Source organism: Bubalus kerabau, chromosome 8 (assembly GCF_029407905.1).
Source record: "Bubalus kerabau isolate K-KA32 ecotype Philippines breed swamp buffalo chromosome 8, PCC_UOA_SB_1v2, whole genome shotgun sequence".
Classification (NCBI taxonomy): Eukaryota; Metazoa; Chordata; class Mammalia; order Artiodactyla; family Bovidae; genus Bubalus; species Bubalus kerabau.
The window spans coordinates 19,199,642-19,211,694 of record NC_073631.1 but is presented as its reverse complement, the minus strand read 5'-3'; the positions used below and the strand labels follow the sequence as shown (position 1 = coordinate 19,211,694).

At 45.2% G+C, this 12,053-nt stretch overlaps 1 protein-coding gene across 12 annotated transcripts in view; it reads left to right on the top strand.

The window, feature by feature from the left end:
- The first annotated feature begins 18 nt into the window (after positions 1-18).
- Positions 19-12,053, top strand: part of ICA1 (islet cell autoantigen 1) — a 164,440-nt gene continuing 152,405 nt past the window's right edge. For 10 of the 12 annotated variants that reach the window (XM_055589842.1, XM_055589838.1, XM_055589833.1 and 7 more), the window contains exon 1: positions 19-155. The gene's annotated coding sequence lies outside the window, so the exon portion shown is untranslated. The remainder of the gene's footprint in view (positions 156-12,053) is intronic. The other 2 variants (XM_055589832.1, XM_055589834.1) reach the window with 2 other exon arrangements.

Below are 12,053 nucleotides of genomic sequence, written 5' to 3'. Positions count from 1 at the left end.
GGGCTCCGCCGGCTGCTATTCCGCCGCAGGAAGGACCGGTTCCTGTGCTCCCTCCGCCCCCTTCCCTCGCCTTCTGCTGACGCTGACGTCGGATGAGGGAGCAGGAGGAACGCTCCGTTCGCGGCCGGGAGGCTCCCGGGGGCCGGGGCTCCGAGGTACCTGCCCTCCGGGGCCCGGGCGGGGGCGAGCCGGGCGGGCGGCAGGCTGCCGCGGGAGATTCCTGGCAGCCGGGGCGGTCGGGGGCGCCAGCCTGGGGCTGCCAACCCTGCCCTCCGCGCGCTGGGTGACATACAGGTCGCCTCCTCCTGCGCCCTCATCCCCGTGCGGGCACCGCCACAGCCCCTTCCCCTTCCGCGCCTCCGCCCTGGGGCCTGGGAAGGTCTGGAGGAGGCGCGCGCCTCGAGAGCGCGCGTCCGCCCCGGGGCAGCGGGAGGGAAGCGTTCCCGGCTCCGGCCGCCTCTCTGGACTCCGCGTCGGCAGCACCCTTCCCCCTCCCGCCCGCCCCACCCGCGCCGGGCCTCGCCTCCCCGGCCCTTCCAGCCCCAGGACCCCCGCGGTCCCTCCTGGGCAGGGACTTGACTTGTTGCCGAGTTCACCTGCCGCAGCTCCCGGTGTTCGGCTTTTCTCTTCTCCCCATTCCCCATCTTTGGCGGAGGTGGGAAGGGAGCACTAGAAGCACTCATTCCAGGAGGCCTGAGGTGGATCCCTCCCCCCCTACCCCACCCCGGGTGAGGTGCTCCGAGCCTTGGACCGGACTGGAGCGAGAGCCCCTAAGCAGGCCAGGTCCCCGCGAACCCCCGCGCGCCCTTTTCCTTTGGGTGCCGCTGACGCCGCCTTTCCTGCCTCGCGCTATCCTGCTTCCTCTAGAAACGAACATATCCTGTTATTACGTCTGCCTTTGCCCAGAGCGACTGTCCATTAACCTTTCCCGTTGCCTTTTGACTTGGCGTGCCCCCAAAGGCCCCTCAGCTTCTCTTTGGGCATCTTAAAAACGGTGCGTGAGCCTTTTCCCTGGCGAAAGGCATATAGTTTAGAAAGGGAATTGGGTTCTCTTCTAGATACCATAAAAAATTATCACGAGAAAGGGTGCTGGGTGGCAGCCTTAGTATCTGAGATCTGGTAACTTTATAAAAATTATCAGGGCCTGGAAAATGTACTACCAGCTGGTTTGAAAATGATATTGAATGTAGAAAGAAAAGCACAGAAGGCATTGGCCATTAATGTCCTATAAATTATGACTCATTGCAAACATGTCCATGTCCAAACATTTCAGTAAAAACTCGCCAGAAAAATACCAAGTTGGTTTCTGAAGACCTTTAGTTTGGTTTTTTTGAGATCTGAACTGTTCTCTGGGCTGAGGGAATGAAATAGGAAATGCCCACTAGTTTGTAATCAGTGGTCCAGATTCTGTTTCTTACATTCTGTTCAAGACACACACACTTTTTTGTTGTTGTTGTTGTTACTTTTAAGTAAGTTTTCAAGTCCGTTTTCTTTTTTGTTTGTTTGTTTTAGGTTTCAGGCTTTGTTTTTGAAACATCATGTGTAGAGAATACATACCATAGGGGCAAAATTCTTTGACTGATATATATATATATATATATATATATATATAATTTAAGATGTGAGCGACTTCACTTTCACTTTTCACTTTCATGCATTGGAGAAGGAAATGGCAACCCACTCCAGTGTTCTTGCCTGGAGAATCCCAGGGAAGGGGGAGCCTGGTGGGCTGCCGTCTATGGGGTCGCACAGAGTGGGACACGACTGAAGCGACTTAGCAGCAGCAGCAGCTTTCTAATTATATTGTTTTTTTGCATTAAATAGGTAAAGAGTTGTACTGCTATTATAGAGGAACCTTTAGAAAATGACAGTTAAGCTGTTGAATACTAATTATAATAGTGGAGAGACCCAAGGCTAAAAAGCTGATTGTGGACACTTAACCTAAAGATACCGGATAGTAAATGCTTGGGAACTTTATTTTATAGCTCTTTCCTTCATTTGATCCACTTTTGTGTCTATCTGACTGCTTTCTCTGAGCATCTTTATTGCCATGCATTTCTCTCCACGTCAGACTTATGAAAAAGACAGAAAATTTTGTTACTCAAAAAACCTTCAAAACTGCTGCATTTTCAGTGTATTTGACTAAAGAGTACATTTTTTTTTTCAGGTCCCGGCAGGTTTATCAGAGAAAGAGGTGTGGCAACTGTGAAATGACATAGCAGGGTCAACCTGTTTCCATGTGAACTTTTTAAGTTACAGAAACCTCATACAGGAGAAAGTGGTAGTTAATAGGCCACAAGGATCAGGAAGAATTTTTCCTCTTTATTGGTTGAGCTGTACACCTGGAAGCCTGAGGGTGGGTGGGAACATTTAGGATCAGTGCACTGGCTACTAATGTCCTTTTTATTCCATCTGCACTTTCAGATTTAAGGGAACCATGGACAAGGATGCTATCTGTATGTTTATGTCCATGAGGCAACATAAATCACTGATTAATTCACCTTTTTCCCTTCTTCACCCCCATCCAGAATCTGCCTCAGTAAAGCCTTTAAACTCAAATACCAGTATAGGAGGAACATTCCCCCCTCCCCCCCACTCAGGCTGTCACATTTTATACCACTGTCATATCTACTGCCATGGAGGATGGGCAAGGACAGGCTTTGGATCCCAGTGGAGCAGGATTGGAGCCCCAGCTGCAACACATAATTAGCCACGTGACCTTGAGCAAGTTACTTCAGCTTTCCAGGTCCTTATTTGCTTATCAATAGAGCAGGAATAGCCACCTTACATTTATATTTATATATGTATATATAAGGATTTTCACAGTAAATAGGACTCAAGTTGGGCTTCCTGGGTGGTGCTAGTGGTAAAGAATCTGATGCGATTCGATCCCTGGGTCAGTACGATCCTCTGAAGAAGGAAACGGCAACCCACTCCAATATTCATGCCTGGAGAATCCCATTGTCAGAGGAGCCTTGCAGGTTACAGTCTGTGGGGTCACAAAGAGTTGGACAGGACTGAGCACACACACACAGCAGGACTCAAGTAATAGTAAATTAATTATTCTTTCACATGATAAACATATGTGCTGTCTATATCTGAAAAGGATGCTGCTGCCTTTCCCTCATGATAGAGAATGCATTCCAGTTGGTTTTGAGTTGTTGCACTGATGTTGTACCAATACTGAGGATTGGGCTTTATGGAATCCTCCCTAAAGTTGGAGAATGCAGTCTGTGGTTGAGGAATAAAGCAAAGCTAGTTTGTTCTATTAGGGGTAGATCTTCTAAACCTCTGACACTCAAATGTGATCCATGGACCAGCAACATTGACTTCCCTGAGAGCTTGTAAGACAGGTGGAATCTCAACCCACCCTCCCCCGACCCCATGTCCACTGAATAAGAATCTCTTCTTAACAAGATCCCCAAGTGAGTACTGTATACATTAAAGTTAGAGAAGCATTGTCATAAGCTGGTAATTATTAAACTTTTCTGTCTGATAGAATCATATGGGGGCTTGTTAAGTGTGGATTCCCAGCCAGGCATCTCCCATCTGCTGTTAACACCTCAGGTAGCTCTGATGCCCCAGGCTTCTCCCACTGATCTTTGAGAACGTGCTCACTCAGTGGTATCTGACTCTTTGTGACCCCATGGTCTGTAGCCCACCAGGCTCTTCTCTCCATGGGATTTCCCAGGCAAGAACACTGGAGTGGGTTACCATTTCCTTCTCCAGGGGATCTTCCTGACCCAGGGATCAAACCCGGATCTCCTGCATCTGCATGAATGGCAGGTGGATTCTTTACCACTGAGCCACCTGGGAAGCCCAGTCTTTGAGAAACACTGCACCAAGCTTTTTATGCAGCAGAGTATACTAAGATGGGCCTCTGCCCTCTTCTTTAACAAAGCATTTTGGCAGATATGACCTTTGATAGTCAATTCCCTTTGAGGTAAATAGGTGTTATAAAGCCCTATCTATCTGCTTAGGAAAATTAGGACTACGGCCATGATTTGCCACTCTGGATAATACATATGGTAGAACTTCCTTGAACCTCTATAAATCCTAGTTGACCATGCTTTCATGATTCTAGAATCCCAATTAATGCACTGAAGTAATTTCAGATTTCAGTGAATCTCTACAGGATACAGATGACTCTAAGGTGTTTTATACACACTTTTAAAACAAAGCCTTCCTTCTGTATGACTCTCAGCCAATTACTTAGGATAAGTAACAAATTTTGAGCTTCAGCCATAAAATGAGGATGATGGCCGCTGGACAGTGTTGCCAGGATAAGCATAGTGTGCACAGAGCCTTCATGTTGGTGTCTGAGAAGTGCTAGTTCCTCAACTAATAGTAGCTACTTGTCTCATTGTAAACCTAGTGAGAGAATGAGTTCTTGGAGAGTTGAGAAAATGGCATTGCTCATGATGAGAAGTCTCTCCTGCTGGTTAGATGATGTCATTCATCAGGCCGTTGGCCAAATCAGAGAAGAAGGGTTGCCACTCAGTTTTCAGCAAGCATTTGTTGCATGTGGCATGTGCCATTCATCGTTCCAGTGCTGGGAATCCCAAGGCGAGACCCAGGCCCTTCACCGCTCTGGAGAAGCCTGCAGCCTAGTGTGGGAGATCAGTGGGTAAGGTGACGAAGACACTTCAGGAAAGGTAGGGAGCGGTGAAGCCCAGGGCAGAGACACCCAACCCTGGTGGGGAAGAGGGTGGAGAACATTGAGAATATTCATGGAGGAGGTGGCCCTTGAGTTAAGCCTTAAAGGGCCAGTAAGAATTTGGCAGGTCAGAAAAGGTGATGAATGGAGGGAGAGTTTCCCACACAGTACCCAGGTGTACAGAGGGAGGGAATACTGGCCCTCAGGCCTGGAGCCCAGTGTGCATGTATGTCCCTTACTGTCTGAATGACCTTGGGCAAGTTCGATCACCTGTGAGTTGAGAGGCTTAAATGTATTAATCAGGGTAAGCACAGGACTCATTTCAATTTTGTGCTATACAGTCATGGAGAGCTGGTGGAGATATTAGTAGAAAATAAGGGACCGATGTTAAAAAGCTATTAGAATTAGAGGAAAGTAAAGGGGTCATTTTTAGAAGACATTTTACAGAAAGTACATAGAATCGAAAGAGGATGCCTGAAAAAGACAACTGAATGCAATGAATTACCATGGGATCGAATACACGAGGTATACGTATTCAGTGATGACCAATGAGTATATAGATAACGGTACGTTACTAACCCTGAGAGTCTAGAGAGTGGTAGGTCCCTCTCATTCTGTGGTGAGAGTATTTGTGCAAGAAATGGTTATAAAGTATTGCAGCTGCTTTCCCAGACCACACATTAAAATCCATTCTGTTGCTCACAATCATCATGATCTCTCACACCCACTTCTCTGTTCCCAGAACAGGGCATGAAAACCTAATGGTACTTAGGGGAAATTCAGCCTTCTCTGCTTGTTTCTGGGATAGTGCCTCCTAGGCCAGGGACCAAGGAGCTAATTGTGATAAATGGCATTCCTTGTTCTTCTTGGTAGGAACCCTGAGAGCCGCCAGGAGTCTTCAAGGTTTTGTTGCGTATAAGCATGATGGCACCTATGGATTTGGGAGTAACATAGCACCTGAGCCTGTGATTAGGAGATATTTTTTTTTACAGAAGCTGAGCCTATTATCCGAGCTTCCCTGGTGGCTCAGTGGTAAAGAATCTGCCTGCCAATGCAGGAGACTCAAGAGACCAGGGTTAGAGCTCTGGGTTGGGAAGATCCCCTGTAGAAGGAAATGGCAACAAACTCCAGTGGTCTTGCCTGGGAAATCCCATGGACAGAGGAGCCTGGTGGGCTACAGTCCATGAGGTCACAAAGGAGACATAACTCAGTGACTGAACGACAAACTAACAACAAGCCCATTATCCAACCCTTTGGTCCAGGAGTAGAGTGGAGTGCTGAAACACAGGATTTCAAAAGTCAAAAGCGGCCTTTCATTTACTAGTTGTTGACTTTGGGCAAATTATTTCACCTTTGTGTCTCACTTGCAAAATGGGCTGTATGCCCTTCTGATACGGGCGTGACTCTGTTCGGTGCTTCACACATGTAAAGGGCAGTACATAATTACCGCCCTTTATCCGGCACGTATTTGCTGAAGGCCTGCTGTGTTTCAGATTCTGTGCTTGGCGTAAGGAGGCAAAGATGAACCAGCTAGGATTCCTCCCCTCAGAGGACTTGCAGGCCAGTGCAGGGGCGTGCATGCGTGTCGTGTCGGACTCCATGACCTCGTGGACTGTAGCCTGCCCAGCTTCTGTGTCCTTGGGGCTTTCCTGGCAGGAATACTAGAGTGGGTTGCCATTTCCTCCTCCAGAGGATATTCCTGACCCAAGGATCAAACCTGCATCTCCTGCATTGGATTCTCTACCATTGAGCCACCTGGGAAGGGCTAGTATGTGTGTGTGGGGGGGGGGGGGGGGGCGATGCAGATGTAATCAGCTCATTGCAGGAGAATAATGGGACCGCACCACCAGCACTGGTGTGGGGCAGTCAATTCTCTAGTGGGGAGGGCAGGAGTGGGAGGCCCCTGAGGAGGAGGAGGACAGGTGTTGGGTTGGGGAAGACTTCACTGAGGAGGTGACATTTGTGGAGAGTCTTGAGGTAAGGTTAAGTTGTTATGTAGTCATTGAGCTGTGTCCACTTCTTTGCAACCCCATGGACTATAGCCCACCAGGCTCCTCTGTCCATGGGATTTCCTAGGCAAGAATGCTGGACTGGTTGCCATTTCCTCCTCCAGGGTATCTTCCCAACACAGGGATTGAACCCATGTCTCCTGCTAATGCAGGATTTGCATGTTATACAAAGTGTTCAGACAATGGTGTAAAAGATTAGAATGGGTAGATACAAGGATGGTTTTGCCTCTGAAGGCCTAGACTAAGCCCTGACTGTGAATCTAAAAAGAGGAGATGTGTTTAGTAGCATCTTAGGAGGTAGGATGAAGAGGCCTGGGAGACTGGCTACAAAAGATGAGAAGTCAAGTTTGGGCCACTCAGTAGATTTCCTGCTGGTGATTAGCACTGGGACCACAAGAAGGAGAAAAATTGAGGGGGTGGAGATGGAGAGAGAGAATTTTAGAGGTGCTGAATTTGAGATGCCTGTTGGACATCCGTGAAGATGACCAGAGGGAGTTGGCAATTTAAACCCCTCTCCAGAGCGCCAGCAGCTGCCCTTGTGGCTCATACTGTAAAGAATCCACCTGCGATGCAGGAGACGCAGGTTCAGTCCATGGGTTGGGAAGATCCCCTGGAGAAGAGAATGGCTACCCACTCCAGTATTGATGCCTGGGAAATCCCATGGACAGAGGAGCCTGGTGGAGCTGCAGTCCATGGGGTCGTAATGAGTTGTACACAACTGAACACACACACACACACACACACACACACACACACACAGAGTACCCAGAGCACCAGATCCACATTCACAAAGAGTCAGACACGACTGAGCATGTGTATACACACACCCACCCACCCACCCCAGAGCACCAGATCCATATTCAGAAAGAGTCAGAAATGACTGAGCAAGTACACACACACACACACACACACACACACCAGAGAGCCAGATACACATTCACAAAGAGACATGACTAAGCATGTGTACACACACACACACACACACACACACACCCCAGAGCACCAGATCCACATTCACAAAGAGTCAGACATGACTGAGCATGTGTACATACACACACACACACACACACACACCCACCCCAGAGCACCAGATCTACATTCACAAAGAGACAGACACAACTGAGCATGTGTACACACACACACCCCCCAGAGTGCCAGATCTACATTTTGATCCTCCCACTGTAGTCTCTGGAGAGGGGTTTAATTTTGGAAGTCATACAGCTGTTGGAGGAAGCCACAGAAGTAAATTAAATCACCTAGAGAGAGCAAGTAGAGTGTAATAGAAGACAGCCAAGGTTTGCGACCTCCAGGCTCCTCTGTCCATGGGATTCTCTAGGCAAGAATGCTGGAGTGGGTTGCCATTTCCTCCTCCAGGGGATCTTCCCGACCCAGGGATAGAACCTGGATCTCCCGCATTGGCAGGCAGATTCTTTACCACTGAACCACCTGGGAAGTCCTGGAACCTTGTAGATCATTGATATTCAAAAGGTGCACACATAGAGGGAAAGGAGCCAACAAAGAAAACTGAAAAGTTGCAGAAGTGTAGAGAGTGTTTACTGAGAAATAGAGGAAGGGGAGCTTAGTCAAAGGTCAAGTGAGAGGAGGACCTTCGTTGGGCTCATAGTGAAAACCTTCCTCTGGTGTGGTGGAGGAAGGAAGCACACTGTGGGCTTAGAAGAAGTCCCTCTGTGAAGAGAAGGAAGAGGATGGTGACTGGAGGAAGAAAGAGGTTGAAGAATATGCGTTGAAGGCAGACAGGGAGGTTGACTGACTTGAGAGAGAAGGAATAATAGATGGAATAAGGTGGGAAGGGGCAAGAGGGTGAGACCGGTCCCTGGTGAAGAGGAAGGAACAGCCGTGGCTATGGATGGTCCCCAAAATGAGTAATGGTGAGGAGAGGACGCTGTGGGAGAAAGGGCCCAGTGCCATGCCCCGGGTCATGATTCCCTGTAGAGCATGAGGGGGAGCCTGATCATCGTCTTCCTGGGGAGTTTCCTCTGCCTCCTGCTCCCTGAAGGCCAGGAGCCGAGTGACCTTGTATCTAGTGCTTTTCTCTCCACGTTGCCAGAGGCAGCTCGGGCGCCACTGTGGAGGAGGTAAACTTGCGCTGGAGCCACACCACCGCCCTGTTTCTGCTTCCTGCTTCTCTCTTCTCCGCACGCCTGACCTGAAGCTCTGTGCCTTTGGGCTACTTGCTGGTGGTTCTTCCTGCTTGCTCCACCTGCCTGACCAGGTATATGCCCAATGCTCCTGTCTTTCCTGATTCCCACCAGAAGAACTGGTCTTGCGCCTTATTTGTTATAATTAATGATTAATAATTCATATTAGTAATAGCAGTTCTACTGCTGTTATTTAGTTCAGTAAACCTCTTCCCTAAGAAAGTAGCAAGAACCTGGAAAAGAGATCTTTTATTAGTTCTTGGATAACACCAACAGATGACCCAGTTTAGGCGAGGCTGGCTCTGCTAATCGAGGCACATGAAAACACAGAGCTGTCTCCTTCTGCTTCCCTTTACTGTTGACTTTTATTTGAAGGTCTCCCTCTTGCGTCTCCCTCCCCTCCTAGGCTGTCTTCATCCCTTGCCCTTGTGCGTGCGTGCTAAGTTGCTTCACTTGTGTCCCACTCTTCAGGACCCCGTGGACAGCAGCCCACCAGGCTACTCTGTCCATGGAATTCTCCAGGCAATAATACTGGAGTGGGTTGCCATTCCCTTCTCCAGGGGATCGTCCTGACCCAGGGATCAAACCCACATCTCTTATGTCTCCTGCATTGGCAGGTGGTTCTTTACCACTGGTGCCACCTAGTCCCTTGCTCTTAAGCTAACACAAATTCCAGCATGATTTAGGGACCACTACTTCACCAAAGTCCGTGAATCTGTGCCATTTTCAGAGAAAGGAGTCATGCTGGTTTATTTACAGGACCTGTGCACAGTGTAGACATTTTATAAACAACACACTGGTGTCTGTGTGTTTCGGTAATTTAAAACTAATGGAAAAGGCTTACTCTATGCCTTCGGACATTTTCTTCCATCCTGGCCCTCCATTAGCTTATCTCTGAAGGAGAAAATAGGACTGAATAATCTGTAAGTCCTCTGCCCCCTCTGACTGATCTGTGGAGGCCTAAGAAATTACATGGTCATTTCTGTAAGAAGCTTTAAGTTGTGAATTTATCCTTAAAGGACGAGAACTTTATAAACAGTAGTATCTTGCAGATTGTTCTGATCGTTGACATTATGCTTATGTGTACTTTCACAGAGATGGCATCACTGCATTCATATTTTTTGTCTTCCTTCACACTTATAATATTATTAGCCATTCATATTTGTATATGAGTTATGTACATTTCATTTATAAATGTATGCATTTTATATTTGTAGGTATTTATATGTGTGCTTTTGTGTGTGTGTGTGTGTGTATAGTGAGAGTGATTGATTTATCTTCTCACTTTTGATGATCTAATGGTAGTTCATCCACTTCACTAAATCATTTCTATAAATCTGATTTAAAAGAAATAGTACCTTTTGCATATAGAGTTTGATCTTTTTAAACCAACTTATTGTGAAAATGCAGATTGTAGGTCATTTTAAAAGACTATATAGAAGGTCATTTAAAAAGACTATGTATACATGTATATATACACACACACACACATATATATATAGTTTATGTACATATGTAAGTGAGATTTTATTTCTGTAATGACGTATCTGACAGGATAATTGTCAGATTCTGGGGAGAAAACCCTTTAAAATATTTATGTATGTATAGAATATTGGTGACCTGAGAATTAATTTTTGGCTCTTTGCTGCTTTACTTAATGCCTTAGACCAAAGCTATGTGATAAAAACGTAAGGGCAGCCACATATCTAATTTAAAACATTCTAGTGGACACATTGAAACAACTGAAAAGAAGCAGGGAAAATTAGATAATATATTTATTTAATGCAATATATCCAAAATATTATTTCAACATAAAATATAAAAATACGTATATAAAATATAAATAAGTATAAATGTAATTTATAACATATAATATAAATATATATTTATATATAATATAGCAATCTAATTATATAAAATTTAAATATACATACATCAATATAAAATACATATAATTTTAGCAACATAAAATATAAATAAGTATGAAATATAAATTTCTTATTGGACACATTACTTTTGGGATTACTAAGTCTTCAAAACATAGTGTGTGTTTTATTTGAAAGCATATCTGTATTCAAACTAGCCATATTTCCAAGTTGCTCAATAGCCACATTTGGCTAGTGGCTGATGTACTGGACAACACAGTCTTGGATGAGAAAATTTGTCTATCTCAGATTAATCTTTCAAAAAATTGTATCACAGTTTTAAAATGCAGTGTTAAAATTTGAAAAAAAAAAAAAAAACATGTGTTCCCATCATTTAATGACGCTGTGTGGTGGCAGTTAAGGGTCTAGTATTTCTTTTTTTTTTTTTTAATTTATATATTTGGCTGGTCATACTTGCAGCTCTTGAGTTCTTTAGTTGTGGCATGCAAACTCTTGGCTGCAGCATGTGGATCTAGTTCCCTGACCAGGGATTGAATCCAGGCCCCCTGCATTGAGAGCATAGAGTCTTAGTCACTGGACCACCGGGGAAGTCCCATGGGGTCTAGTATTTCTTGACAGAAGTTGACTGAGACCTTTGTCTGAGTAGCGTGTGCCTTCATTGTTCACCTTGTGAGGTTAAGCTTTTAGAGAAAAGGCACTATAAATACCATAAATTAAAATCCATTTGCTAAATTGCATTTGAAAGTTACATATACCAAACTAAATAAAATCAAAGGTGAGGATAATTTATACAGCAAGGTCTTTAAAAAAATCCTTTCTTTAGCAAAGATACACTATTTGTTCTTTTTCTGTTTCCAGTCTTCTCATCCATTTCATATTATCTGCTCTTGTAGATTCCCTTGAGGTTTTTTCAGTGCCAGCCTTGTTATTGCTATCATGATTTTTGTCACAGCACAAAATTCACCCTTGATTCTCCTATACAAGCAGGGTTGTAAGCAAGAGAAAGAATAGCAAGACCTAGATCATGCCCCTTGTGAGCAATTTGAGTTTGGGGGTTATTTTGTTTTTAGTTTATTTCATGGGGCCATATTATTTTTAACTAAAATTAATATTAAGGATGAAAGACTTTTAGAGAATACGTTAGCTTTTGTAAGTTTCTTTAAGTATGAGATGGTGTATTTGGTATATTCCTTTGAGAGACATCTCTTAGAAGAGAGGAAGAGACTCAGGAGAACATTAGGTTGCTAATTGGCTGACTAGTGTTTGGGGCTCAGAATTCCTCCATGTAAACTTGATCTTTAACCTGACCTCCAAGAAGTCTCTATTTCTAGAAACCCAATTT